This window comes from Camelus ferus, chromosome 2 (assembly GCF_009834535.1).
Source record: "Camelus ferus isolate YT-003-E chromosome 2, BCGSAC_Cfer_1.0, whole genome shotgun sequence".
NCBI lineage: Eukaryota > Metazoa > Chordata > Mammalia > Artiodactyla > Camelidae > Camelus > Camelus ferus.
This window is the reverse complement of record NC_045697.1, coordinates 108,578,246-108,603,559: the sequence shown is the minus strand read 5'-3', so window position 1 is coordinate 108,603,559 and position 25,314 is coordinate 108,578,246. Positions and strand designations below refer to the sequence as shown.

At 35.1% G+C, this 25,314-nt stretch overlaps 1 protein-coding gene across 8 annotated transcripts in view; it reads left to right on the top strand.

Annotated features, from left to right (window-relative positions):
* FBXW7 (F-box and WD repeat domain containing 7) overlaps nucleotides 1-25,314 on the top strand; it is a 198,894-nt gene that overhangs the window by 84,145 nt on the left and 89,435 nt on the right. The window contains exons 1-2 of one of the 8 annotated variants that reach the window (XM_032464922.1): nucleotides 21,790-21,801; nucleotides 24,188-24,191. The exons of 5 other annotated variants lie outside the window; for them this stretch is intronic. The gene's annotated coding sequence lies outside the window, so the exon portion shown is untranslated. Of the gene's footprint in view, nucleotides 1-5,747; nucleotides 5,872-17,525; nucleotides 17,547-21,789; nucleotides 21,802-24,187; nucleotides 24,192-25,314 lie in introns of those variants that run through there. 2 more of the 8 variants (XM_032464897.1, XM_032464880.1) reach the window with 2 other exon arrangements.

Genomic DNA, 25,314 nt, shown 5'->3' with positions numbered 1-25,314 from the left:
ATCTAAAAACATGTACATTAATTATGTTAGTAATTTGCTATAGAAGAAATTGAACGTAAAATTGCCATTGTGTATGATGGTCAAACCTGTGAAGACAGCTTTTCTATGTGATGAATTGAAATGCTTGCCCTTAGTGTTTGAATCCTTTGTTGTTTCTTGAAAGATGCGAATGTCACCAGTATCATTCCGTGCTACATTCATATCTACCCTAAATTCTGATACTTAAAACACTAAGTATGGAAGACTGTAATATAATTTAAACTCTAGTGTTTGTAATCCTTTATTATTCAATAGGTAAGGTTTATTAACCCCCACCCCCTCAAAAAAAAACCTCTATGAACACTGATAACATGAACATAAGGATTTTAGTATCATATGAGATTTGGTCAAGGGTGTGTTTAAATTTCATATATATTGAAATATTAAATAGTGGATTGCCAACAAATTAATCACTGATATAAGTTTCTCTGGATGGTGTACATTAAAGCTTTTTTGAAGGGGGGGGTGAGCAAATAGGAGGGAGGGAAGTGAATACCAGAAGTGTTACTACTTTATAAAAAAGATTAGTTATAAAAGGTAGAAGATACTATGATCTGTAATTTGACAGTATTTCATGTAAAATAGTCAGTATACTTTGTGAAGTTCTAGTGGAACTGCCTTTTCTTAAGAGCCCTAGATCAAGCATTAAGCAACCTGGATTTAATCAGACTCTACCTCTACTCTGCTTGATGACCTTGATCAGTTTATGTCTGAACATTTTTAAGTTTCCTTAAACTTGCATCTAAAGTGTCCGTTAAAAAGAAGTCAACTTACTCATACCAGTGTGAGGTGTTACAATACTTAACTTGGAAGCAAGTTGAAAGTAGGAGGAAGGATGAAATTTCCTCAAGAATCAGGTTCTAGGTAATATTGAAATGTCTTCTTTCATTTTTCATGTCTTTTTTTTTTTTTTGAGGCTTGGGAAGAGGTGCGTGTTTTTGCTAAGAATGCTTATCTATTTTTGTATCCAGTATTGTCTAAATAGGATGGTTACTCTAGATAATTATTCTAGTTTTTAAAAGAACAAATTTGAATGTCCATGTATGACTGAAAAATTGTGCTGAACACTGGAATTTGACACAACATTGTAAAATGATTATAAATCAATAAAAATGTTAAAAAAAATTTGGGATTGAATTCTAGAACTCCCACTTTTACCTATGCTCTCCAACCAAAAAAAAATTTGTTAAAGAGTTTGTTTCAGTACCTAGCCTATTTTTTAGTAATCTTTTTTTTCTTTTTTAAGGCATCCTTTATCTTGCTATTGCTCTTTCCATGTGTGGCTTATCAGCTAAGTTGAACATGGTCCTGTTTGTGGCTGGACAAAGTGGTTTGTGGGTCGATTTAATTAGATGTGCTCAAAGTAATGATCATGTCATAATAATTATAACAAACATTTGTTGAACCCTTAATTTGGACCAGGTGCTGTACTAAGCACTTCTGTCTTAATTATATCATTTGTGAGATAGGTATTTTTATTGTCATTTTTAAAGATGAGGAAATTGAGTGTCCGAGAGGTTATATAGCCTAAATCACACAGCTAGGAAACAGCAGAACCAATGTTAAAACTTCTCCTTAAATACATATGTATATACACGTATACATACATGCATATATATTTGTTTTTAAATTGTGATAAAGTACTGTACTTTAGTATACTTTAAAAGTATTTGCACTTTGAACTAAATAGTGACTACAGAAACAAAGGCATTATGTGACTATCTAATTTTTGTATCTTGAATAAAAAGGTGATGTACTCACTTGTTCCTCAGCTATTTGGAATATACTTTTCATTGCTGCAGTAATTATTCATTTAAAGCATTTGTATTCTGTTCACAGTGATGTTTCTCAAAGTGTGGTTCAGAGATCACGTGCTTCTCTGTCTTTCAGGACGGTAGTTAAAAGCACAGATAGACATCACAACCCTCAGACAGAATCACTAAAATGGGATCTCGGGATTTTCACTTTTGAACACTCCACTTAGGTGATTCACACGCACACCAAATTTTAAGAACTGCTGGCGTTGAGAATGTGCTCCTGTTTTACCTTTTCTGTCAGCTTTCCTTTCTCAGAGAATTGGTTTACAAAACCATAGGTGATTTGTAAAATCATCTCTCAGACTCTTAAAAACAGTTTTGATATGGAATGAGCAATCTCATACACTAATGGTGAAATATAAATTGGGAATGTAAAATTTTTAATGGTAGGCATTTTAAGAATATCTTTAAGTAATATTTAAATTGTTCATGAACTTGACTCAGTAAGCCTACTTCTAGGAATTTGTCCTACCAGAAATAAGTCAGATACTTATAGAAAGATTCAGGCACAAGGATGTTCATACCAGCGTCATTTGTAATTGTGAAAAATCCGAAATAATTCAGTTTCAAACATCAGAGAAATGGTCAAATGAGTTTATTATATTCATTTATTCAGGCTGCTGTGCAGCCCCAAAATGTCATATTTGGGAAGAATCTTGAAGATGTAGAAAAATGCTCATGATTTAGTATAAATTCTCAGAAGAAGAATATAAAATTATACTTACACGTCCATACACATGTGGTGCATATGGTATTAGATTGAACCATATGAAATTGCCATTTTTGTAGTTCGAGTGGTTGAATACCAGCATTTTCATGGAGTTTAACCTACTATGACATCAGTTTTGAAAATATGTGTTTGTTACACATTGTAGAGGGGAGACTGGAAGCAAATATAACAAATGTATAAAGTGATTATCTTTGGATGATGGGATTTATAGATAATTTAAAGTATTTCTTTTTACACATCTAGATTTTTCAAATTTTCTACTAGGTCTTAGATTTGACCTTTATAGTAAGGTCAAAAGTTGCTAACAAACCCAGTTATTGGAAATAACTGTTAAGCTTCTGTGGCAAGCAGCAAGTATTATTTTTGTAAATCTTAAAAGGACCTGTCTATACCAGTTCTTACCTCTTTTATTTGCTATTGAGTATATTTATGCAAATGTACATTTATACCTGTACCCACCTACCAAATTTTGATTGGATTGAAATCTGCAATGGAAAATACGCTTTAAGAAAAGAAAGAAAAACATCAATTTTATAAGTTTTTCTTTATCACTGGGCTCCTAAAGACCAGCGACTACTGTATGTAAGAGTTGGTTGGGTAGATACTTTAAGCTAAAAAGCTCTGGTTTAGGTTGTTGCTTAAAATTTTAAGTTGATTAAAAATCATTAAATTTTTATAGTTAAATTAATTATAAATAATGCAATTTAATTAATTTATAATGCTAAGTAGATTTTTAAAAAATAGAATCTGTGTATTATCTTAGTTAAAAAAGTTACCAAAATATATCTGAAAGGAAGTTTTATCTTCCCACCTTCATATGCCTTGTTTCCTTTAAAAATTATGGCTTAATAAGAATAACATCTACCATGTTCTAATTATCACCAAACGCCAGATGTTGGGTACTTTATATATGTTATCTCTTTTAATCCTCACCTAAAACCTGTTTATTAACTATAAAATTCGTTTTAGAGTTGCAGCCATTACAAGCTTCCCTGAGATCATGGTAAGTGGTGGATCTAGGTTTTTACTTCACGAGTGTCTAACTTCAAAGCCCATGTTCTTATCCTTGGTCTTATCTGGGACCATCTGAAATTTGGATATGCGTTCATAATTTGGGAAACAAGAAAGACTAGTATAAGCCTTCCTAATTCAGACTATCAAAGAGTGGAGCAAAGTAGATAATAAGTAATTATTTATGGTTTTTGTTTAGTCATTTGTTATCTTCTAATCTGGACAGTACATGTGTGATTCTGGTATTTATTGAGAGTCTGCTAATAGCTAACTTCTTATGCAAACCACTGGAAATCATAAAATGGAGAAGTAAAAAATGGCCTTCTGGGAGTTTACCGTCCTAATTGGGAAAGACAGACAACAAGAAAGTTAAGGTATTTCAGAACATAGGTATGGAATAGAAGCTGTTGGAACCTTAAGTTGTTAGTTAATTCTTTTGGGGAGTATTGGCGAGAAGTCCTTGGGAAGCTGTTTTAAAAGACGTGAATTTAGAAGGAGTTGTAGATTTTATTCTTGTCATAGGTCCTAGGAATCTGCATTTTAACAAGCATTCCTGCCCCTTCCAGTGATCTTTAACTCCAATGACACTGAGAACTCTCACCGTAGGTGGTAGCTGAAGCTATGAGGGTGGATATAATAGTCTGAGGAGGTGTGTAGAATGAGAAAGGAAAAGTCAGAAACCTAAAAGCAACTGTATTTTAGGGAAGAGAAGGAAAGGCCTGCAAGAAGGAGGAGCGTTTCATAGTTACTGAATTGCTTACATGAATTAGGTAACGGGAGATCCTATAGGAGCTGGAAAGAGAATGCATCTAAGGAGAAGCAGGTTGTCATAGTGAGTTGGGTCTAAAGGCCATAGATTTTAGTCTTGGATTTACTAGATGTTATCCCTGTGTTCTTTGCCAAGCAAAATCATTACTCTAGGCTTTACAGTACATTGTATCCTGTCCCTTTAAATCAGAACTGTGTGTATCAGGCACAAAATGACATGAGTAATTGTGGTTTAGTTCTATAGAGGTTTATAGAAAGTAGTTTACTATGTTACAGCTTTGTCTTGTTGTTGGATCAGGATGCTGTTAGATTAGATTTGTGTGACAGTTATAATTAATATATAATAAGTGATCTCCTTTAGTGTCTAGGAATAGGATTGGATATGATTTAGATTTTGTATAAGTTGGGAATAATCAAGAAAGTAACTGAGGAAGAAGTTATTTGAGGCTGGAAAAGGGCGTGATAGTGATAGAGAAATTTCGAGTGTATCCTTTTTGTTTCTCTTTTGCTTCCACACTTAAAAGTTTTCCTAATTTTCTAATTTTTTCCCCCAATCCATGTAAGTTGTAAACGTGTAAAATTACAAACTTTGAAGGAAAAGTCTCAGAATTCTGATTGAGGTTACATTACAGTACTTGGGGGTGGGGGGTGGGGGTAGGGTTGTAATCTTACTCTTTACACCGAAAGTTGTGATTAATAGTAAATAAAAATCACAGTGTTACCCTTTTAAAGATAATGTTTCAGAAATAGATTGGTTTAATTTTTTAAAAGAAAAAATAAGTAAGCATAAGGGCAAAGGTTTATAACATATTGTCTCTACTGTTATAGGCAGTTAATTCCTAAATTTCAGAGTGTTGACTGGTTGTTGAAAGTCATAGGCAGTCCATTCTCTAAAGTATCTTTTAAAATTCATTTCTTAAAATCATATCTGGGATAATTTTTAAATATATCTTGGAGTAGCCAAGAAGTCCTTGGTTACTGAAAAATAAAGATAGAAATCATTGCTATATGGCCTTTGCTTATTACACATTTTGATACTGACTTTTGCTTTCTCCTTTATCTTTATTCTGTGACTAGAGCTTTATTAAAGAGTGAATTGAAAAGAAAACTGAATTCTATTATTTCTTGAATCCATAGAGTTGGATTAGGGCAGCTTCCTATTTGTAAGGCTTCATTCATTTACATTGTTTTCCATTCAAGAATCAATGTCACGTACTTGAGAATGTTCACGAAAGAGAGACCAGTGAGATTAAAGCAGTTGAACCTTTAAGCAGGAGGGAGATGATTAATAGAGCACTTTTCTGGAGGAAGTATGGTGTAGACAAAATCAAAAGGGCTGATATTAGTCTTGGAAATGATAGGGATCACTTTTTTCTTCACAGAGAGGAGAGAAGGAAGGAGGAGTCAAGAAACAAAACTTTTTGAGATTGAGAGGTAGAAGATTGACAGGAGCCTAGGTCTGAAATCTTCAGTCATCTCAATGAGGAGAGTAAAATACTTAGCAGTGTAAGTTCGAGTTGTTAAATACTTTATTTTATGTAGGACTCTTTAGTTTTGGTTCCTGTTTTCTGTTTTATCACAGTGGAAATTTAATAACTTTCCGTTTTTGATAACTTTTAGTAACTTATGTTACCAGAGTTAAAATTTGATTAGGATTTGACATTCTTAAAGTATTAATGTTATCTTAGACACATGTTGCAGAGAGAGATTTAAATGAGGAAGTCAGCTTAGTAAAGTGTATTCTCTGTGACCAATATTGGTAAATACTGTTTTCTCCTTAATAATTTGACATTTTCATAAGGGAAATAATCTCAAGTGTGCTGTCTGTGGACTAATAAAAAGATCACTCCTAAGGGGAAAACCTGGATGATTATTGTAAGGAATGTCATCCTCCTTGTGGCATTTTAAAAAAAAATTTAAAAACTGACTCAAAATATTTGTTTTTTTAGTACATAGTATATAGTAGAATTAATAATTTAGCATAATTTTGAGATCATATATTTTAATTCTGTTAATATAATCTGCATTTTTAAATGTTAATTTCTGGTTTTTGTTTATTCCAAGTATTTCACTCTTAACTATTATTTCTCAAAGCAAAGATAAAAATGGGCAATGATTTGGTTTGACGAAGTAATTCTTAAGTGTTTAACAGCAATAAAGTTTACTTAACCTCTCAGTATACGTTGGTTTTCCCCCTGTAACAGCAAATACTGAAGAACTTAGACTGGGTCTGAATAAAGCAGGTGGTGACACCGGATTTTGTTAAATACCATAATACTGGCAGTCCTCTTGTAAAGCAATATATGTGTCTCTGGAAAAAACCTAAAGTTCTGCAAAATCATACCCTAAAAATAGGGACAAGCCACTCAGGCCTATGCAGCTTTGTAATCTCTGTACTAACAAAACTGGTAACAGTTCTCATAAAATTTTGATATAACTAACCATTTGCACCCAACGTCAGTTAGTCTTCTCCTTTGAAATGTAGGTCCACAAGGGCATTCAATTCTGTTTAAGATAAATCGTGAAAATTAAAAATTCTTATCCAGGATGTAGCCTTCTTTATCTGTCCTCTTCACCACCCCGCCCCCCCCCCTTTTTTACGGTAAACATGCGGAAATATTTTCATGGCTTATTTATACTCACAGCTTGGCCAGATAGTCTGACATTGTAGAAATCCTAGCAGTTCTTGAAGCCGTTAACCAGCCTCTGCTTGCTCTCTTCCGCAGGATTTTCAGGGGTTTTTTTCCTTAAGGTCATCATATATTGCTAAGGCTCTTTCTGTGAGAAAGCTCATCCCTGATGGCTTTAAAACATTACTATGCTGGAGAAAATTCTTTCTGGACCAATGTGACTTTCACATTTTACTGATCTCATCCCTTAATGATGAAAGAATGGACTAATTCTCAGTACAGAAACATGTTATGTAGAAAAATAGACAGTTGTCTCTAGCTATCCCATTGCTGTGTCATCAGTCATGTATTGGACTGTATTTGTGCACGTTCGTGCTTATATTTATATAGTACTGTGTAGTAAAGGAAAAGGGCTTTGGAGTTTGGCCTGGCCAAGTGAATCAAATTTAGGTGACTGAGCTTTGGTTATGTGAGGATAATACTAACTATCTGGTAGGATTCTTTTGGAGATTGAGATAATTTACGTAAAACATCTAGCACAGTGGTTGGTATATAGCAGATATTCAACAAACGTTACTTCCTTTTCTAGTGATGAATCTTGAGACTGCAAAGATTAAATGACTATCCCTGTATGTAGCAAAAGTCAGATTCACTGACTGTGTAATTCTTATCTTAATTCCTGTCCTGACTATCATAATTCCTACACACGCACATACATACCTGTAGGTGCATAAATACATGCAGGTTCTCCTACTGATTTAAGGTTTATTCTTTCCTTAATTGATTTATGTTTCACTAGTTCATATTCTGTTCTATTCAGATATTGAGGCTGATAATGACCAAAGATTGGCAGGGAAGCTCTTTCCTTGATGTAAGTTCCTATTCTAATTAGACTAGCGCTGCTTTCAAGGGAAGGATGCTGTGTCAGCAGTTTAATTCATGCCTGTTTGCACTTTTCCAAGACTATAAAATGTTTCCCTAGCTACCTGATAATAGTCAGGCATCGGCAAATTCATTGTTTATTTTTTGAAAAAACATGGCATCTCCTTCGGTCAAAATAAAATATTGCCAGGTTGCTTGTTTTATGTTACTGCATTATGTTTATTATAAGAGTTTTCCTTTAGAGTAATTATAAATGAATATGAAATTAATTTGGTTAATATGAAGTTAACACTTTTCTATTTGTTTTTTCAGTAAAATTTCTACCTGTTAAGATGGTCATCATTTTATTTTTCTATTTATAGATAAAAATACAGCAACAAAGATTATTTTCTTTTCCCCAGACTGCTACCTTTTAGTGTAAAAAAGAAAGACTATCTTCAGTATTTCTGTAACTGAGATTTTTTTACATTATGTGCAGTTATTTACCCCACAGTACCATTTGCAGTAACGTTGGAGAATATGCATGCTCTACATTTTATGGAAGATGTGCTATATGAGTTTGTAGTGGTTGTAATTATGTTCTTTTATGTTTTGACTGTAAGATTCAGAACTCATAGGATTTGACATTGCAGTGTTTCATTGGCTTTCATTAAGTTTTTGAGCTGTTATAATAAAAGCTATAATTACGGATCCAAATTTGCATGTAGAAGTGATTGATTTTGAAATCGTATTACATATGCTAACATTTGTTTAGAATCGATTGATGTGTTTGATCAAATATAAGAAGCTTGAGGTACACATTTATTTTAACTATTAGAAAAGAAAAAATGCTGCTGTTTAAATTACGGCATGCCATCAATTTCTGAGAAGTGAGATATGACAACAAATATGTGTCTTTTAGAATCGATGAAATACTGCAGGTGTGTATATATATTTTAGGGCTCTTCTTTGGCGAGGAGCAAATTTTGTGTTGCTGGTTGTTGAGGACCCTACTCAGTTCTATGTGTATGCACAACTGCACCAGTTTTTTCATTAATTTGTTCCTTCTTTTAGTATTTATTGAGTGTCTTTCATGTGTAGAGCTGGGTCATGTTTCTGGTCACACAGGATTTCTTCCTTCTTAGAACTTCTTTTATATATCCAGAGCATAACACAAAACCAAGTAATTGTTTGATAGCACAAGTAGTACTTACTTATATCTCCAACTAGATTTCGAGCTATCTTAAGGGCAAGATTGTTGTTTTTTATATGTTATAGATCTGCTTCATTTCCTGGCACATACTTGGTAATTTGTTATAATTTCTTGATTAATTAAACTTTGTTTAGAATGGTAAGGAAAAGGAGTAGAGCATACACCTGAAAAGAGTGTCTATGATTATGCTTTAATATAATCAGGAGTTTTGAATTTTAGAAAAATAGAATCAAACTTTGTGACTCTAAAATGAGATACTAAAGATTTCTTCAAAATTAAGTGACTTTTCTGGATTTCTTTGACATTAGAAGAAATCCAGAAAAGCCCAGTGCTCTGGCAGCTGTGGCTTATTACCCAGCTGCAAAAGTGAATTACTGTTCTGAACATTGCTTGTGGAATCATGGAATGAAGAGGTGTCTAGAAGTAAATTAACTGGCTTCAAGCTGTATGTTGCATTCCCAAGTTTGTTAAATTTTTGGCAAATTTGGCAGCTGTTATACTGCTGTAGGAGCAGTGAGTGAATATTGTCCTAAATAGTTTCTATTAGAATCATTAAGATTCTAATCATACTGTAGTGGATTTACAATAGTTCCTGGTCTACAACATAGTGATTCAGTATTTTTATAGATTGTTTCATTTAAAGTTACTGTAAAATAACAGCTATATTTCCCTGTGCTATATAATACATCACTGTTAACTTACCTTATACATACTAGTTTGTATCTCTTAATCCCCTACCCCATCTTGCCTCTACTCCCTTCTTTCTCCCCCTTGATAGCTACTACTTTGTTTTCTGTATCTGTGAGTCTGTTTCTGTTTTGTTATATTCATTCATTTTATTTTTTAGATTCCACATATAAATAACAGACAGTATTTGTCTTTCTCTGTCTTATTTCACTAAGCATAATACCCTCTAGGTCGATCCATGTTGTTGGAAATGGCAGAATTTCATTCTTCCTTTTTCCTTTTTTTTTTCAATTGAAGTGAGTCAATTACAGTGTGTCAATTTCTGATGTACAGCAGCACGGTGTCCCAGTCATGCATATACATATATCTGTTTTCATATTCTTTTCAGAAATTCATTTCTTTTTTATGGCTGAATAATATTCCTCTCCCTGTGTGTGTGTGCGCGTGCATGTGCACGCGCACACACACACACACACACCCCCCACATCTTTTTTTATGCGTTCATCTATTGATGGACACTTAGGTTGCTTCCTGTATCTTGGCAATTGTAAATAATACTGCTGTGAACGTTGGGGTGCATATATCTTTTCGAATAGTGGGGTTTTTTTTGATTTTTGGTTTTTTTTCAGATATATATGTAGGAGTGGAATTGCTGAGTCATACGGTAGTTCTATTTTTAGTTTTTTTGAAGAACTTCCATACTGTTTTCCATAGTAGCTGCACCAGTTTACATTCCCATCAACAGTGTACTAGGGTTCCCTTTTCTCTGCATCCTTGCCAGTTTACATTATTTGTAGACTTTTTGATGATGGCCATTTTGACAGGTGTGAGGTGATATCTCATTGTGGTTTGAGTTGTATTTTCTGATGATTAGCAATGTTGAGCATCTTTTTTAGAAGCCTGTTAGCCATCTGTATGTCTTCTTTGGAAAAATGTTTACTCAGATATTCTGCCCGTTTATTAGCTTCTTTTTTTTTTTAATATATTGCTAGATAATACATTCTTATAGCTACCACAAAGCTCAATACATAGAAGTTTGCCAACTATCCCAGAAGATCCTCCATGTGCCCTGACTCAATCATAGCCCCTTCCCTTCCTTTAATTAAGTCCTTTCCTCGAAGTTACTCTTACAGAAATCACTTCCTTTTGTTTATGATTCTCTTACTGAAGTATGTCTCCCTAGGTATTAGTGTTTAATCTTGACCATTTAAAAAAGACTAGCTGTTTCTTTTAAGTCTGTTTTAGTCTACAGATTCATTTTTCATACCTTTCTTGAAATTTACCTGTTTGATCTGTTTTTCAGTCTGGATTTGACTGATTGCATACACATAGTACAGTTTAGCACATTCATCCATCCTTTTTGCTTCCTCAAACTGGCAGTTGGATCCAGAGGCTTGATTGGGCTTGGTTTGATCCCTCTGTCAGGGCGTGGTGTTACTTCATTAAAAGTCAGTCACCTAGTGTCTGGTGTCCTTCCTTCTATGATGTTAGTAGCTGTTAATATTCGATGCCTTCATCCATTAATTTATTGGAGATTGCAGAGTGTTAGTCTTTGAATTCTCTCATTTCTTTTTCATTTACTAACATAAATAATTTTATAAAGAGATGCTTTCCCTTATTTGCTATTTGATTCCTTAGTGCTATATCATAGTTCACTTAGGAAAGGTAGTAATGGTGTATTATACCAGAGTATGCTAGTTTATCTGTTCGGATCATATTTGAAAGCCAAAATTATATAAATTGTCGATGATGATTAACCAACTGTAATTAAAAAAATTTAATTGGAGAAATAAAAATTTGTCAAACATATGAAGAGTACAGATTTTTCCAAATAACAGCAATTATCAAACTTGATTATCTTATACAAATGCCCATCAGAGGTAGAACTTTTAAATGGTATTTTTACCATTGGTATTTTTACACTATAGAAACTATATACAGCAATGAGAGTGCATAATGCTGAGCAAAAAACAAACAAATAAACCTTAAAAAAGACACAAGTTATACAAGAGTATAAATGTATTATTTTATTTATATAGATTTCAGAAACAGGAAAAATTAATCTTGGTGTTAAAAGTCATGACAGTGGCTATCCTTGTGGGTGAAACAGGCTAGTTTCTGTTAAGTCACTAGGGGGGTTCTGGGTTATCAGAATGTTCTTTTTTAAAATTAATTTTAGCTTTATTGAGGTATAATTGACCTAAAATTTTAAGATATGTAAAGTGTACATTGTGGTGATTTTATATACGTATACATTGTGAAAGAATTTTCCCATCTAGTTAATTAACACATTCATTACCTCACTTCACATATTTCTCTCTCTTTCTTTTGGTGTGAACATTTAAATTCTACTCCCTTACCAATTTCAATTTTATAATACAGTGTTATCAACTATAGTCACCCTGCTTTACACTAAATCCTCAGACATTGTTAATCTTATAGCCGAAAGCTTGTACCCTCTTACCAACCTTGCCATATTTTCCCCAGCCCCCAGCAGTCACTTTTCTTCTCTGTTTCTATGTATATGTATGTATGTGTATATGCACCACATCTTTTTTATCCATTCATCCATTAGCGGACTCTTAGGTTGATTCTGTATCATAGCCGCAGTGAATCATGCTACAGTGAACCTGGGAGTGCAGATATCTCTTCTCTTGGAGGGAAGCAGTCAGTTGGAGCTCTTTGAGAAAGACAAATAGGGTGGTGGGGGAGTTAAAATCTTGCCACGTCAAGAATGATGTAGTGAAATTAGAGTGGTTATGTTTGAAGAATAAGCTAGATAGCATATAGGATTAAATTTGATTTTTGTGGCAACCAGGGAGGCCATGCCAAGTAGAAATTCAAGGACAGAGATTTCAGCTTTGGTAAAGGAAGAAGTAAGTGTAAAGTTGATCAAAAAGTACAATGTGTGGCTCAGGTCGTGGAGGCTGCCGATCACGGAAAGGATTTAAGCAGAGATTTGGTCCTCTTTCATCAGAACACTGGCATTTGTTGAACACCTGCTGATATAAGCGCTTGATCTGTGTTAGTTCTTACATACCATACCCTTTGAGGTCCATTTTTCACATACCATGCTTATGACCTACTAGCAAGCAGACCTGAGGCCTTCTAATTCAGCTCTTCCCTTCCTCAGCTGTTGCGATCTTGGGCAGGGCCTTTAAATCTCTAGATTCAATTTCTACAGCTGTAAAATCAGGGGGTTAAATAAGAATAGTCTTAAGCTTTCCAGCTCAAGAATTTATTCATCTTTGTATGGCTTATAACGTACCTGCCCACCCAGACCAGCAGTGTTCAGATTTTTGGTCTGAGAACCTCTTTCACTCTTAAGAAGTATTAAGGACCTGATTGGAAGAAAGGTGATGTTTAGGGCTCTGAGAAAGGAGAATGGTCCCTATCTTAGGAGGAGCTTTTATATGAAAGAGTTGCAGCGATGTCATGTTACTGTCACCTGTGCCCTTTCTCGTGGTGCTTCGAGATTTTTATTATGCCACGTTGGAAGACAGGTCGGTCTAGTGGAATGAACATAAACCTTGGCTCAGACATGTCTGAATTTCAAACATGTTACTAAATCTTACTAACTGTAAATCTTTGTAATCTAAGTGACCTTAATCCAAGGCTATTTCCTGTTTTGTAAAATGGAAGTGACGATGTCAGGGTTGTAGATTAAATGAATGTGCTGTACCTAGCACAGAGTTGGTCCCTAGTGGGCACTCTGTAATGTTTGCTGATTACATAAATGTGGTGGGAATATCTTTACTAGTTTGAATATAAAACAGGCTTCTTCACCTGTGAGATTCCGTGTTAATATTTTAGTTTCTGTGTCTGCAGTAATCAAACTGCTGTAGTAGAAAAATTAAGGCATGTTTTTTATGACTTTCAATTAATTATTATTATTCTTTTGAGTTAACCTACTTTTGCTTAGGTGAGAGGAATAACTTCAGAATGAAGGAATCCTTTCCAGAAACTTGGAAGTTCTAAGAGATATTCCTTCAAACAGATCTGAAAATCAGCAGTTTTGGAGAGCAGTGACCACCATTATTGTCTTCCCGGTTATTTGAATGGCTGAGTTTAGTGGTAAAATCCTTAGGCCGTCGTCATTGTGATAAGGAATTCGAGTTGTGACCGACCCACAATGCTTCTTCTTAGTTTTAGATTGAGTGTACAACACAGCATTGTTTGTACTGAAATTGAGGGTGTTTGGAAGTTTGAGAGTGTTTTACAACCACTGCCTTGTTAGGTTTGTCCAGAAATACTGTTCTATAACCTGAAAAATTTTAAAAATTTCTTGTCTGAAAAATTACAGATCATTACATAAGGGATCTAGTTTACTGATTGAATCATCATGACAGTGTTGCTTTATTTCATTATAACTAGAAAAGATCTTTGTAAGGAAATCATGGTAGTTATTACTATTTAAAAAATAATAGCTCTTAGTCTTCACTAAAAAAGAAAGAATAGTTTTAAGTGTATTGTAATTGTTTCTTGGTATTAAAATGAGTATTTTACATGTTTGATTATTTTGTTAGTGATGGTGATGGATTTGCTTTTATTTATTTATTTATTTTTCGGATGCTTTTTCAGTCACTGTAGACATTGGTATGTAGTGATGGAAATGGACTACAGTGAAGTTTGTTTTACCCGGTTCCTACTATGATTATATAACTTCTAGAAGTTTTTCTCATCTATATATCTTACAAAGGTCTGATTAGGGTAGATGGTTGTCTCATATTTAAAAAAAATATAGTATCTTTATAGCCACTGTACTCTGCTTTTTGGGTTACAGGGCTTATATCTTTGGTCAGCATTGTATCCCCAGTGCCTGGCACATGTTAGAATTTAAATATTGTTTCTTTTTCAATTCAGATACACATTTTCGGAAGGTGCACTGGGTGCAGTGCAGTCAGGCAGTATCTTCCCCCAATATGTCCACTCAGCCTTCCTGCCAAGAATTTGAAGAGGAAGATGGAATGCTTGTTTCTGAGAGTCAACCTGTGAATAGTGATTCTCTGGCATATTCATCTAAATGAGGTACTCGTTTGGCCTCAGAGACCAAGAAAGGAAAACCAGGCAAGAGTTACCTGAGTCCTAATTGCACACATATTGACTAAAACGTCCCAGGGACCCAGGCATGGGGGGATCAAGCAATAGCAAATGAGACTGGGATTCCTAAATTTATTTTAACACCTATATTGTGATATGATTCCTGTACAGCAAACCACACATATTTCAGATGTACAATTTGATGAATTTTGATAGATATATACACCAATGAAATCACCACCACAATCAAGATAGCTAACATTTCCATCACTCCCCAAGGGGTGCAATTTTCGAATTCTCAGTTTATCCCTTCCCACCCTCTTTACTTACTGGTAACCATAAGTTTGTTCTCTATGTCTGTGAGTTTGTTTCTGTTTTGTAGATAAGTTCTTTCTGGCTTTTTTTTTTTTTTTCAAGATTCCACATATGATTGATATCATATGGTGTTTTTCTTTCTCTTTCTCACTTACTTTACTTAGAATGACGATCTCCAGGTTCATCCATGTTGCTGCAGATGGCATTGTTTTCTTTTTTATGGCTAAGTAGTATTCCACTGTGTGTGTGTGTGTGTGTGTGTGTGTGTGTGTGTGTGTGTGTGTACACACCACATCTTCTTTATCCAGTCATCTGTTGATGGACATTTGGGTTGTTTCCATGTCTTAGCTATTATAAATAGTGCTGATATGAACATTGGGGTGCGTATGTCTTTTCGAATTATGTTTTTCTCTGGGTATATGCCCAGGAGTGGGATTGCTGGGTCATATGATAAGTCTGTTTTTAGTTTTTTGAGGAATCTCCATACTGTCCTCCACAGTGGCTGCACCACTTTACATTCCCACCAGCAGTGTAGGAGGGTTCCCTTTTCTCCACACCCTGTCCAGCATTTATCATTTGTGACTTTTTAATAATGGCCATTCTGCCTGGTGTAAGGTGATAGATACCTCATTGTAGTTTTAGTTTGCATTTCTCTAACAATCAGTGATGTTGAGCATCTTTTCATTAGGATTCCTAAATTTAAGAAGTAAATAACAAGAGAACATTTTCTCCCCTTGTGCTCTACAATAGTTGCCAACCTAAAGTTATGCTCACTAGTTTGTGAACACTATTTAAAAAACAGTCACTAGATTTGTAAAATAATAGTGAGGCAGCAGAGAGGCCAGAGCTAAAAAATTTGAGTCACTACTTGCTCATTGTGACGGTGTTGAGGCTTTCCTTAAAGATCCTGAGTTATTTCTGAAATTTAGCAGATTCTGGTTTTCTTTGGTCCTGTGATCACCAGCTCTTTGTGTAGTGGCTTCAGATGTTGTTCCTTCAAGTCCAGTTGCTCATGTGACCCTATTCTATTCTTCATTCCAAAGTCTCCCTACAGCACAGTTCACAGTGAACGGTGTGCTGCTTACTCGTCAGTGCCAGGAGTTGTGGGCCCTGGGGAAGCTGCCTCCGTGCCTGTTGGAGTGGGAAAATCAGTGTTCTGGCCTTCGTCTTGGCACCCTGATGTGATAGTATCTGGTATGGGTGTAGGGAAGTCCCAGTTCCAGGCCCAGAGCAAAGAAGACCTAAACCTTCTTCAGCATGTAGCAGTGGGAGAGTCAAGGAAGGAAGAGAAGTGTTTGCATTGTCTTCAATTAATTACACATTTTTAATTGAGGTGCTTTTATATAAAGTGAAATGCACAGATGAATTATGACAAACGTATGTTTATATAACCATAACCAACACACCTCAATCAAGATACAGAATTTCTATCACTCCCCACATTTCTCTCACACTCCATCCCATTCAGTCCACACTTAGGCAACTACTACTTTTCTGATTACTATCACTGTAGATTAGTTTTGTGTATTTGTAAACATCATATAAGTAGAATCATATGGTGTTGCTTTTTTGTATCTGGCCTCCTTTATTTAACGTTCTGTTTTTGACGTCTTTGTTGTTGCATGCATCAGAAGTGCATTCTTTTTTATTTCTGTGTACTATTCCATTGTATGAATACATCTCAATTTATCCATTCTTCTCTTGATGAGTATTTGGGTTGTTTTCAGTTTTGGCTATTCTGAATAAAGCTGCTTTTATAAGCATTCTTGTACAAACCTATTTGTAGACATTTCTCTTGGTTAAGTACCTGAGAGTGTATGTGCTAGCTCATAGAGTGTGTGTTTTTATGAGAAATTGCCAAATGGTTTACTGCAGTGGCCAGTAGCCGTGTATGAGAGAGTTTTCAGTTGTTTCCAGTTTTCACCATTTGGTGGTGTTTGTAATTCTTGTGATGGGAAATTGTGGTTTTAATTTACATTTCCTTGATGGCTAATGTTATTGAGCACCTTTTCATATGTTTATCAACCCTTTTATATCTTCTTTACTCAACTATTTGTCATTCACCTGTTTTTTCCACTCAGTATTTGAATGGTAAATGACCGAATTACTCCATGACTGAATTCTGTTATCATTTACCTTTCTCATCCAGATTTCAGCTTTCATATCCAGAGCCGACAACCCCCCTGCTCTGAGCCATGATGACAGCACCGCTCCACCTAAAAGACTTGTAGGAGGGATCTGTTAGCTCAATAGAATTTTTTTCAGTGGAACTTCATTCTTGGACTACTACAAAGAAATAGAAATACCTGGTGACAGCTTAAGATGGACACTTCCATTTTTATATTTTAAAAATCTGTAATCACCAAGGTTTTTAGTTTACAGTCTATGAGAAAAGAGTATAAAGACAAACCAAGACGTATTGAAGATGGATAGAGGTGAGATCAATTTAGGAACATCTTGTGCACTGTGCTTAGGGGTTTAGATTTATCCTCCAGAATAGTATTTGTAAGTTTTGCAGAATCACTCTCGTGTTGCTAATTCTGTCTTTGCACACTATCCCCCCGCCCCTTCTCTCACAAGTTCTCTCTTCACCTGTTTAATATTTTGCCCTCTTTTGAGCAAAGGGTTTAGCATGTAAAAAGTTCAGAAATTGCCACTGAGCTGTTGACATTTCACTTTCTGGCAGCAGCACAGAGGGTAGATGGGGTGGGGTGGGAGACAAAAGATAGGGAAATTACTAGCGGTGTTATTCAGATAGCTTGGGCAAGAGACAGATGATACATGCTTATTAAACAAAACTAGAAAAGTGGGGTTGATTGTAGAGCTACTTAGGAGGTAGACGTAGGAGGACTTAGTGATGATAAGATTGGGTGAGAAGAATGTGGGAACAGGCAAAGGTGGTGGTTGGGATGATGGGAACCAGAATGATATCTAGATTTCTCCTTCCCCGCTTTGTTAACTTTCAGAAAAGTTCCAGGTACAGTACTAAGAACTTACTTTACCCCAGAACCATTTGATAAGTTGCCAAAATGATGCACCGTCACCCCCAAACACTTGAATATCCGTTTTTTTTATAAACAAGGACATTCTTCTGCATAATCACAATATAACCATTACAATCAAGACATTAGCATTGGTATATTAGATTGTCTATTCCTCAGACCCCATTTGAGTTTCACCAGTTGTTCAAATAGTATCTCATATACGGATAAGATTCCATTCAGAATAATGGGTTGCATTTATTTATCATGTATCTGGAACAGTCCCTTGATATTTTGTTTATTTTCATTCCTTTAATACTTTTGCATATTGCAGGTCAGTTGTTTTGAACAGGGACCCTTCATTTGGGTTTGTTTCGTGTTTCCTCGTTAGTGGATGCAGGTTATGCATTGTTGACAGGAACACCCCAGAAGTTATGCTGTGTCACTCTCATTGCTTCTTATTAGGAAAACATGATTTCAGTTTGTCCCATTACTGATGCTCACTTTCAGGCTTTCTCAGTCTTCTTACACTGGGAAGACACTTCAAATAGTTTTCTGATCTTGGGAACCTCCACGTAAAAATTGTTGTATCTGCAGCTCATAGTACATTCGCTTGACCGGTAAATTGTAGATATGATTCGTTGATGATTATCAGTGCTCTTTTGAGTACAGAATGCCCTTTTTCTGTGGATATGTTTATATTGGCAAATTTATTAGCCTCTTCTTTTTCTATGGTCCCCCCTTCCCACAGAGGGTATCCGCTGCAATACAAGTTAATAGAGCAGATTGAGGAAACTCCAGTTTTTTCTTTTTTTTTAAACTTTACTACTTTACCTTTTTTACCTTGTCTAAATAGGCCTTACCACAAATTTTTACTGTTTGAGTTCCAAATGAGATACAGTGTGTGCAAGAGTAGTTCCCCTCCCCCAATATTTAAAACTAAAAATACCTTTTTAGCCAGCTTTTCTTGGGGGAAAATGTAACCCCTTGGTAATTAAGCTTAGCTTACTTTCCTTGAAATTAATCTCTTTTATCATTTCATAAATTTTGCCAACTCTTAAGAAACGTAATAAATCTCATATAACTAGCTTAAACCAAAATGGGACTTAATTTTTCTTAATGTAGGCTCAGCAGATTTAATTTAAATGAAGGTTGTAAATTGATTTTAATTAATGTTATTTACAACATGAAAATTTCTTGACGTTGTTGAATAGTAAAGCAACTAAAACCATAAGCCAAAGCAATATGAATATAAAAATATTGCCTAAGACACAAATTTATTTAAGACTTTGAAAAAACAGTTCCTTATTCAGTGACATGATCAGGCTCAAATGTAGTCCTAGCAGTTAGAAAATTACTGCTTTTATAGGCTCAAATGGGCATAAAAGCGTTCATTTTGAATCGTAGAAATAGGAATTATATTTTCCTCTTTACTGTGAGTTTACCTCTTTAATTTACCTTTTTAATGTAAAAATTACATTCGTCTTGTTTTTTGCATCAGAAATATTAATTCAAGATCAAACACGAGATAAGCAAGTACATACAAATTTCCTTTTCAACTGAAATGAGACCTTTCTTAGTCTACTCTTGATGTTCATAGAAGAAGATTGTTCAGATGTGTGAGAAGTTGAAAACTGCAGCATAATGTTCATTGCTTTTTGTAAATAGTAGAATATTCTTTTCTTCACAGAAGTCCAGAGCTTGCCTGGGCAGATCAATGAAACTCATCTTGAATGTATAAGACTACAGGTTCTTCCTTTTTTTCTTAAGTCACCTTCCCACAGTCAGAAGATTCAGAGAAGGAGTTCCTGCCCAGTGATACACGTGTGTTGAAAGAGAAGGAAAATCAGTTTGGTTTTGTTCTGCAGCTTCTCCAGGTGGTTTCCAATAAGACTTGAAACTTGCTGCTGTCTTCTGCACTCACGCCCGAGCAGCAGTGGAAACATTTCAACATTTCTTTTTTGTAACATGATGTTTTCCAAAAGTGTATTTTCCTTTTAAATCCAAGAATCTTCTTCCTTGAAGTCAAAAGTATTTTCTTCGTACCTTATGGAGACTGGAGAGTGTTAAATTGGCTAGTTTCTAGCCATTCTTCATCTTCAAAGTATTCAACAAAATCTTTCTTCTGTTGTCTTAAAAGGACCCCTTTCAGCTCAAATACCCTGTTGAGAACTTTTCCTCTGCTGAGCCACTGGATTTCTTTATGTAGTGGGAGATATTCTTTAAGTATTCCAGAATGAAATGACCTTTGTTCAATGAAGTTAACCATTTTGCAGTGTTTTTCAAAACATTTTTATTTCATCCCAAGTGTGTTTGACACCAGTCCATGGATGCCTTGAGTGTTAGTTCAGGTCCCCAGAGAAACAGATGTCAAGACAAGTTTTGAGGTGCAGGGAGCCCCCCATCCAGAGCTGGCTGTCAGAGCATTCCCACCAAGCTCAGTCGTTTGCTGGGTGGAGCCTGAGGAGGCACGGCTGGTGTGACTGCCATGGTAGATTTCCGGGTGAGGCTGCTGGAGGTGGTCTGGCAGCTCTGCTCGTCATAGCAGGTTCAGATATCAGAGCAAGTCCTCACTATGACCACCACACCCTCCACATCCCACTGGGCTCCAACACCATCCTGCGGTGCAGACACCTTTCTTACCCTGCTCCCATTTGACACCCCCACCGAAACAGAAGTTCTCATTCTGCCCTGCCTTTACCTGCTGGGCTTCACAGTGCGGATCCCTCGTCACTGTTCTCATAGTCAGGCTCCTTCCTGACTATGGAGAGTTTGGCTGGAGATGCTAGAATTGGTTGTCATTAGTGTCTGTGTGATAATTAAAACCTGAGGTTTCAAAGAAACTGCAGAGAAGGAAGGAGCTGGCAGTGGAGAACAACAGTGCTGCCTGAGGGACAATACCAAGAAAAGGGGTGATACCAGGGGAAACCAAGGGACGTGAGAGTTGTAAAGAAGCGATGAATGCTTGTTCAATAATGTTAAAAGCTACAAAAATAGTAAAAGATCCAGTGGGATTTAGCAACCAGTTTAAAATTTAGTTACAATGGAAGTAAACTGAGATGGCAAAGGCAGTGGAGTTGAATGGCAACAAGGAATTAAATTTGGTCATAACAAAAATATATATTTAATAACATAAAAAATACATATTGTCAGGTGGACTGAGAAACAGTGTTTTGCATCCTTTCTGGTAAAAATATACAGGATTGATGAGGCATGCGGATTTAAAATATTCAGTTCAGAACCAAAACTTAATGAATACTTGCTGCTTGTGTGAACACTTGTGTGATGCTCCCCATGTTGTTCATTTTGTGTGGATTTTTGTTTATCTGCATTACTAGGGATCTGTTCAGCCAATTTTGCAGCCCCTGGAAGATTTTCACCCTAAGCTCTGCATAGGATTTCCCAGTTTGCTGCAGTATAGGGGATGTGGCACTAGAATTACTCAACAGATAATGTGCTTTTGAAGTATTAATCTTCTTAGTCACATCTTTCATAGCATGTGCTAAAAATAACAAGAAACTTGATAAAAGGAAAAATTATTTTTATGACTTAGAATATAATTTATAAATAAATGTTAAGATACTAGATTTATACCCTATCAATTTCAGGAGTCTTATAAGGGACTTTGTTCAGTACAGACTACAACTTAAAAAAATGGGTTTAAAATAATTGATACTGTTTTTGTGATCTGGTTTATAGCTCTTCTTTGGTGAGGAAAGTATGCTCAGCACAAGACCAGCTTTAAAAGACTGGATAATTATTTACTCACTAAATAAGTGTTTTGAGGACCTCTTGAACCGAGCATTTTTGTAGGTGCCGAAGATAGTGGTGAAAAAGGAAAATCTCTTTCCTTATGAACTTAAACTCTAGTGGAAAGAGGCAGATAATACATGAAGAAATGGGTGGATGGGCAGATAGGCACTCATTATGTAACAGACACTCTCAGTGCTGTAGAGGAGTCCAATGGAGGAAGGGAGTAATGAGATGCAAGGGAGTGATTATTTTCAATAGGATTATTAGGGAAAGTGTCATTTGGAGGATGTTTGAATATTCCTGAAGGAAATGTGGGAAGAACCATGCAGGTACATGAGGGAGAGCATCCGGCACAGGGTGTGCCCAGCACAGAGTCTCTGAGGTAGCAGTGTATTTCCCTCTTCAAGAAAGAACAAGGACAGAAAGGGTGGAGCAATGTGAAAAAGGGAGAACAGTATAATAGGAGCTCAGAGTGGTGGGATTTGCATAGATTATGCAGGGCCTAACAGACAGCCATTGAAAAAATTGACTTTTATTTGGAGTGAAGATGGGAAGCTCCTGGTGGATTTTGAATAGCAGAGTGATATGATATGACTAAAGTGTGTATTCCAGATACTTACTTTTAATCACTTTGAACATAGTGATTAATAAATTATTAATTTGACATCTGGAGAGTTCATACTGTGAAGCTGGAGAATTATTACGTGGTGTGGCAAAAGGGAACTCCAGGTGATGAGGGAAGCTCTTCTAGAACACTCTTAGACTGAGAACAATGAGAGGGATGGTGTTTAATTAAGAGGAGTGATTTAGGGAGACTTTAGGCGTCTGAAACATTTCATTATTCCCTCTCTCTGAAACCATTGTTTTAGATTTGTATATATATATGTATACACACACAGAGTTGTAATGTAAAATCTGATTTTACTGTGGGTTCTGGTCAGGTTAAGAGTCATTAACTTGTAAAGAAACATTTCTAAACATTATCCTCTAGAAAATTAGTATGTGCCTGAAGCATATTGAGTGCCCAGTGAGTATTTGTTTTAGAGTAATAATCTTTGAGGGCTGTAGTGATTCTGGTTTTGGAAAAGAAGGCAATAGCAATGTTAGAGAATAGTATTCTTTTAGGACTTTATCATATGCAGTTATGTAGATTGAGGCACATGAAAGAAATCTCAGTTGAGTGTCAATTTCTGGTCCCTGCTTTGCTCTAAGCTATCTTGAAGCTAGCAAGCTTGAGGAATACTTAATCTCTTTGAACCAAGATTGCTTTATCTGTGAAGTGAGGAACATTTTCAATTTAAAATTTCTTTGGTTTATCAGTATTATTCCTGAACTTTAAATCATTTTCATTCTCATCATGCCCAGTTGTCAGGAAATCATAGAATTTAATGTCAAAATATATTAGCCATCAGATTTTATTTTACTGATTTCAAGTTCCATTTCACTGGTTATTGATAAAAACGTAAGTCGTGTATCTGATATAGTTTGACATTATATACTGGTAAGAAGAAATAAAAGAGAATCCTCAAATTTTACATAGTTTTTTAAAGGATATAGGCTTCTGCTTGTTTATGTTTGATTTTCGTATGACAGTGTCCTAAATCATACAAAAAGTTTTCTCTTAAAAAGTTTAAAATTAGGATTATAAAAAGTAAAATTGTGCTTTTATTAATACCTCATTTATTAACTTCTCCTGTATGGCATTTTCAAGTTTTAGATTATGGGTGCTTGATTTTTTTAATCTGGGACTTTATAAGCTATTTTTTAAAGTGTCTTTCCTCCCTTAAAAGATTTAGTAGTTGATTCTGATTTCCTATTAATTACTAGATAAATATTTATTAATTTAATTAGGTCATTAGCTTATTTAGAATATTATTAGAAAACTTATTTTCTAAAAATACTATTTTTTGTTTAAATTTAATACCAACAGAAAATGAATTTTTTTTCTCTTAGTTTCTATATATTATCATATTCCATTCCTGAAATCGGTCAGAGAAATCCAACCCAATAAAATATGCTACTTGGAAAAATTTTTATGTAAGTCTGTCAGTAGGTATTTTAAGCCTCTTCAAATCTGGATTTCCTATAATCTGACTTTTAGCTGTGTCATTGTATGTTTTATATTGGCTGTGCTTTAAATCTGATTCTTCTACTTGTATTTAATCACTTTTGACCAGGTCTGTCTAATCTGTATTACTCTGAAAGCTATTTACATGCCACACTGTAAATATGAGTCAGTTATCTTTATTGACTTAAGACATTTCTTCTCTGTTCCCCTCAATATAACACTAACATTACACAATGATAATGATTTGAATTTATTATTCATAATTGGTTAACAGAAGTGTTCACTGATAACCAGTATCAGTACTATTTAGAAATGCTGGATATAAACTTTCTGTTTGTAGGCTGGCCGCTTACCAACAGTCTCCTTATTTCTTTACACCCATTCTCTGTGATTTATGACCTTTGTTCTCTCATCTTTTCATTTTGTAAGCTGCTCTTAATATGTCATTGAACCCGTTTCATTCTTACAAAAATATGCCTGTTAGGTTGGGCACACAAAGGGCAATTTGCATGTTATTTTTAAATTGATTTCCTGTGATATTTTCATAGTTTGTCTTTGACATGTACTAGCTAGCAAGTTTTGATGATCTTTATTTCCTGTAGTTTATCTTCTGAAAACAATGGATATATATATATTCCATTTTCTAAGAAACTCTACCTTTTGCCTTGAAGATAAATTTTATATTGTGCTTGCCATAGTTGTACATAAGAACCACTAGACTTTTAAAGCCACATGAAGCATATATTATAGCAGTTTATTGATTACATTTGATCATCAGAATCTCTTGCACCAAGGAAAGTTTCCCTCCTCTTCCCCTAGAAGACTTATTTCATTCCTTTCTCTTCAAATTTCAAACATCATTCACAGCTGATAACCTTGCTTCTTCCTATTTTACAAAACAAAAACAAAAACCAAAGGAAGAAATAATTGAAGGAATGAGTCGGGGACTTCCAAAGACTCCTACCACTATAAAAACCCACCTACTTAGAATTGTTCCCACATTGAGAAATATGGTGAAAAGAAGTAAATTTAAAGTATTTATATAATATCACTTTGCTTTTCCACCTATTACCATAAATGAAGTATCCATTTTTCTAACTAAAACTAGTTCTTCTACTTTAGAATGCTTTTTCGTCATCCCTTTTTAATTACTTAAGGATATCACTTCACCATCTCGTCTCTTTCTTGATTACATTATAAACTTTTTTTGTTTTGTGCTGGATTATTCTTGTCAGTTATAGATCTGCTGCTAGTTCTCCAGTCTTAAAGAATCAAAAATCTTCTCTTGACCCCGTTTTCCCTACCAGTTACCACTCCCTTTCTTTTGTTCCTTTTTGCATCAAACTCCAGACTTGTCCATACTCATCATCCCTATTCCCTTTATCCCAGTCTCTTAAATCT